We start from the raw sequence: 6,535 nt of genomic DNA on the forward strand, positions 1-6,535 counted from the left end.
TTCACTTTGCGCTTGAACAAAATTTCAAAGTATTGGAAACACATTTCCAAAGTTATTGAAAAGAAGTTTTAGACGAGACTCCTTTTCAACTTGGCGGCGCTTGATTGCCTAGAAGCCCATGCAACTGAAAAGAGGGATAATTTGATGTTAATCGTTTAGAGCAGGGCTTCTTAAACTTTTTTATATAGCGACCCCCTTCAAGCTTAGGAAATTTTAAACGACCCCCTCCTCCATATAATGAAATATATATTAACCGTAGATGTAGATGTAATATAGCACTATTTTACAATGTAAATCAAATATATCACATATATATAATTGGAAACGTTGACGGGATATCGGTCGTAATAAAACACAATAAATAGAATAACATAAAACTATATTGTATATATATTTATTCAATAGAAAAAATAAACTGGCTGAAGTCCCAAAAATTTTCGGTTATGCAGTGGCCAGCACAAAGCCCTCACATGAACCCCATTGAGAATTTGTGGATTCTCGTAAAACAAAAGCTCGTACACTATAAAAACCCGCCAAAAGGGATAAATGAGGTCTGGGAGCGAGTCCAGGATGTGTGGTACTCCATTTCGCCACAAACTGTGGCTAAATATACAGAAAGTATGCCAAACCGTATAAAGGCATTCAAAAAATCGAAGGGCTTTGGACAAAATATTAAAATAATTTGTTTTTTGTACTTTTTTTTATAAATAAATAAGCGGTGCATAATTGGAACATTTGTGTTTTTATTTTCAGCTCTTCCAATGAGTAGTTGTTGTTGTTAGATTTTAACCCCCCCTGGGGGTCGCGACCCACAGTTTAAGAAGCCCTGGTTTAGAGTAATGCGTTCATGAATACTATGTCTTATCATTTAATATTCTCAAAATGCTGCTGGTTACGTCCTTTCATTTAAAAAGCAATGATTATCAATTTTTTTTGGCGAAAATTCAAGATGTGAACACTTTGTAGGATTGCTGCTAAAGATCCCTATTAAGCGTATAAAATGCATATAGCAACGATCCATATGATCCTTAAGATGAATACGGGCCAAACCAATTGCGAGAAGATAGAGACAGAAATCATCAACAGGGTGTAGGAAATTTTGGCTGTTAGGAATGCATTACCGCTGGGCTAGCCAAGGCAGTTTTTTATTAATTGGCGCATACGTCGTTTAATTGATGTTTGACCGAGCTCCTACTCCTATTTGTGGTGTGCGCCTTGATGTTGTTCCACAAAAGGAGGGACCTACAGTTTCAAGGCGCCTCTGAACGGCTGATGGTTGTTTATGATGAGCTTTTTCATGGCAGAAATACACTCGGAGGTTTGCTATTGCCTGGCTAGGGGCGACTGCTATTAGAAAAAAACTTTTCTATCATTTGGTGTTTCATGCCTAGGGTTTCAAAGCTGGGCACTGCCGAAAATAGTCACACACCAACCCATTTGGCTATGCGGCCGCCGTCATTTATGTGAAGTTATATTCCACAGGCCCTATGCTCCACGAGAAGATCAGGACAGCAGTAAGTAAGTAAGTAATATTCCACAGGCCGATATGCCGCTGGAGCCATGTAGGTTTGAGCCCGGCCGCCATTCGGTGTATGCGGATTCGAGATCCTCTGTGGAAATGGAACATAAAATATCAAAAAGTTTTCTAATAGAGTAAAAATTGACAAATAGTGAACCAGTAAAAAATATTAGCTTAAAATTGCTGCTTCAATCAATTAAACTTTGAGGGGCTTGTATTTCGTTTGAATACAAAATCATAGGCGCCCCATTGAAGAACGTAATACGAAAAATTCCATTCAAAATAGAAGAAAATGTGGTAGTAAGGAAAACGGACAAGATGTTTGTGGATTAATTAAAGATTTTCTTTGGATCAGAGAAGTCGAAGAAAAAGATGAATAATAAGTTGAATGGGTAACTTTTTGAACGTTTTACGGCTATAGGATAGAATTTGAAATGGATCTGAAAGTCATAGACGTTGCGGTAGGTCTTACGACTTTTAATATTTAGAGGACACCTTCCGCTTTCATCGAGAAAATATATAGAAATTCCATGAATCTTATAATCGTCTTTAAAATAGCAAAAAAAAAAAAAAAATCTGAAATAAGACTGATGTGTTGGACGTGCTATAACCTAAACATTTAGACTCTGCATTGAAATCCAATTGGCTACTCGAAAATGTCGAAATTATTATTATTATATCAATGGATTTTCACTAGAAATAAATCGTTCTGACTACATTTGTGCTTATGCGGATTTCGGAAAAAGTTTTCGCGTAATTTTCATTGCAGAGGGGTCTGGAGCAGAGGCAGAGCAGCAGGCACCGTCGCTACTACGTGTGTGGTGATTCCACTTAAAATATCCCTCTTCTTCTCTTGGATTTTTCCCTCCACCCCGGGACTGCTTCCGCATTGCGTCGAGGTAGAGGGCCAAGACGGCGTCCTGAGAAGGACACTTACTTACTCACCCTGCGTCCAGGTTCGCCTGTTTTGAGAAACCTATGCTCAATGCTCTTCGGCATAATTTCCATTTCGCGCTTCTTTTTTCTGATAATATCCTCTACAAAATTTGCAACGGCATTCCATTTTTCTTCGTCTATCATCATTTTCTCGATAATTTCTTCAGGTGTTGCAGATCTGTTCTCTCTACGTTCCACCTCTCGCATTTAAAGAAGGTGTGCTCCGCATCATCATACTCAGTATCTCCATATATGCAGTTTGCTAGGGTCACTTTTCCTATTCGCCACAAATACTTGCGAAAGGACCCATGTCCGGACAAAAACCTGTGTGAGGTAATAGTTAATTTCACCATGCTTTCTTTCTACCCACTTTTTTAGATCGGGCATTAGTCTCGCTGTCCATCCACCGTACCGTTCAGAGTTCCATCTTGCCTGCCAAAGTGTGTGCGTTTTAACTCTAATATCGGAGAAGCGTGGTACTGGAAATCCTGTGATTTTTGCCTCCCATCTCTGTTTGCGCTCTTGTGCTAGAATATCTATAGGTATGGTTCCGCTGATAACTAACACCGCTGCTTCAGATACTGTACTGTATGACGAAGCCACACTGAGAGCGCAGGTGTGTAACACAGATTGCAGAGTTTTCCGCCGGCATTGCACCCTTAGCGAATCTGCCCATAGTTCGCATCCGTATAAGAGAATCGAGTTCGTCGTGTCCATTAAAAGTTTTCGCTTGTTCTGCGTTGGACCTCCAAGGTTTGCCATGAGCTTACTTAACATGCCGCTTACTTTGACAGCTCTTGTGGCAGCATGGAGTAAGTTAGCCTTGTGTCTAATTGCACTCCCAGGTACTTTACCACTATTTTTGTCGATAAAGTGGCATCGAGTACTTGTATGTGCAGTAAGGTTAGGTTAGGTTGAGTGACTGTTATCCGAATAGTCCCATTGTGATACTACTGAAGCTCATTCTTTACACTTCTGAGCCTTCTCTGAAGCAAACTGTGAATTTAATGAATTTTGTTAATTTCGGCAACCCTATTTGATACATCTATTCAATGCTGTCAAAAATGACGAATCCGAGCGCGTGGTGCCTTTTCCTGTATAGAGCAATGGATGTACACAGGAGGTGTTCCACGGTGTTTACTCTTTTTCAATATCTTGACTGCCTCGACAAAAGGCGTTGTGTGATACGCCCAGTCCATTTGCATGCCTTCCAATTAAACAATGCCTTTTCAGCACTCCTATCGTGTTTCTCATATACTGCTTTTTAAGATTATAGGCATTATATTATATTTTAGTGACCTTCGCATAATAATAGTTAGGGGACTCTTCTTTAAGAGCAATAAGTCCTCTCTTATGGCTATAACTTCTGCATGAAGGACATTGCAGTGATTAGGCACGCGAAAGTATGCATTGATGCTTAGGTTTTCAGAGTAAATTCCTCCACTTACCTATTCATCAAGCTTAGATCCGTCAGTCTATATACCGACTCTATTTTCATCAACTACCGTACCACTTTTGAGGGTACCATACCACCAGTCCTCTTTTGAAGGGAATATTGTCGTAAAGCGTTTACCAAAATGAAGCCCTTGGTTGGTTGATGGATGTAGTAGTTGAATGTTTTTAGATGACGAGTTCCCTGAACCTTAGTGCTGACTTGGAAGCTATTTGCTTACGATATAAGTCAATTGGTAATCAGTATAAAATTATGTTTAGTGCTTCTGTGGTAGTGGTTCTAAGATCTTCATTCATATATAAGCTTGTTGCTCTTTTTTGGGCGGTAAAAAACATATTAAGCAATTCAATTTAGACTTTTTTGAAACTTTCATCTTAAAAAAAACAAAATCAAGCATTAAATTCCCAAAGTACACGAGTAATAGGTGCAAATTTAGTTTTAAAGGATTACCCATAAAAGGGTTAAAATTGCAAAGACTTTTTTATGCAACATTAAAACGTATCCACTCAAGTAATTACAATCAGACAATCAAAGGTTCCATTGAAAATGAACGAATGTGAACGGATTATCCTTTTCTTTTCCAAAGAGTCTTTATTAATTATCATAAGCCGAGAGTCAAACGATAGAATATGAGCCTCAAAACGTGGAGAACGTAGTGCAAGTTTAAGAATTATTTTCTGAACGCGTACGATTCTACTTAGTATTGCCATAAATTCTGTAACCAAATTTACCTACAATGTATACGGCGATAACAAATTCGCAGAAAAAAGTTCCATTACTTTTGCCTTTGTTCGTATGCTTTGTCTACTCATAAATTGTACTCAGTTTTTTGGCAAATTTCGCTTATTAACAATGGAGTGGGAAACTAAGAATAATCGAACTGCATTGCATTATAAAAGTTTGATAAAAGTGCAACTGAGATTTACGAGTTGCTGAAAAAACTTAATATTTCGAGAATGTTTGTTAACCGTACGATCAATCGTTTTTTCTCAAACGTGTGACGTGGCATACAGACGAAGAAGTAATCGTCACTGCGTGGTTCGATTCAATGCAGCCATTAAGTCCGTTTGAGAAAGAGTTCGCAGAAATCCTTTTGAAAGCAGAAAATCATGTCCAGGGAAATGAATGATTCGACCAGATCCATGTCAAGACTAATTAGAGATGATATTCACATGAAAGTCTTCCGTCGCTCAACTGGTCATCTTTTGACAACGCGCTTAAGAAAAATTAGACTCGACAGATGCAAAGGCTTCATCAGTGGCACGCGGTCAACGGCTATGAAACTATTTTTTTCACAGATGAGACAATTTTCACTGCTGAGAAGTTTCTTAATAAGCAAAACTAGAAAATCGATGCTAAAACTTCTAAAGACGCAAAGATGTTCAGCGTGGGCACCATCTAGCCTCCGTAATGGTTTGGCTGGCAGTGTCTTGTAAAGGCGTTACATCGCTTCATTTCTGCGAAAAAAGGGGTAAAGAACGAGGCAAAAGTGTACCAGGAGGATGTCTTAGAAATGGGTGGTGAAGAAGTAGAGCAGTACTGTCCCTAATGGATCTTCCAGCAAGATTCTTTGGAGTGGCTAAAAAACACAATTCCTGGGTTCATAGCCCTAGAAGATTGGCCGTCTGGAAGTCCAGTACTGCATCCATTGGACAACAGTTTGCTTGTTTATTTCAATAAGTGTTTCAAAGAAGATAAGCTCGGATCTTTTTTTCTTATTTCATTTAAATGTCGATCGTTACGTCAGATACACTCTTGAAATCTTGTCTCCGTGCCACTCGCGGGAGAAATGATGTCGGGATGTTATTAACCTCGTGAACGATATTTGCTTTTAGTGTACATAGGCGAAGGGGCGACTTGGGTGGCCAGGGCATACCACCGAAATGACTTATCAATTTGTAAAGGAAATAATCACGCAGTATCGCCATGGTCTATTTGGTCATGTAAGGTGTGGCGCCATCTTGCCGAATGAAGGATGTTCTCTCATTATTAGCAGAAAATAATCGTTCAGCATGCACCGATAAGAAACATCGTCCACAGAAATTTCTTGCCCTCGATGATTTTCATAGAAATATGGTCCAATTATTCCACTGCTTGGCAATGCACACCAAACTTTCACTTTGTTACTGTGCTTTTTTTTGGTGGCAATTTTGCCTATTTACACTTCCATTTAAATGAAATTGGGTGGTGTTTACCGTACGAAGTCGCTCCACAATTGTCTCGCAGAAATTTTTATGGCTTAAGAGCCTGCACGATTTGAATTTTCATATTTCATAATTCATGCACAACAATTTTTGAAAGTCCCAGCGCAGCCGCTCTCTTGCGCACAAACTGACGCGAACTTTCGTGCAAACTTGTAGCTACAAGTTCAATATTTTGATTCGTTCTCGCTGTTCGGCTGGGCGCCGACCGTGGACTGTTTGCCACCGAACTTGTTGCCCGGAACCTTCACACCCATGAATGAATCAAATCTTCACTTGAATCATCGCGTAAACGTGGAATATAGTAACGTACACAAAATCTATGACAAGCAATTGCACACGAATCATTGGCCTTGAAATAACTCGCACGAATAAGAAAGCTAACGCTGTCCCCTCCCGCTCATACGCCCGGCGGTTTGGGAGAAA

This window comes from Anastrepha obliqua, chromosome 1 (genome assembly GCF_027943255.1).
Source record: "Anastrepha obliqua isolate idAnaObli1 chromosome 1, idAnaObli1_1.0, whole genome shotgun sequence".
NCBI lineage: Eukaryota > Metazoa > Arthropoda > Insecta > Diptera > Tephritidae > Anastrepha > Anastrepha obliqua.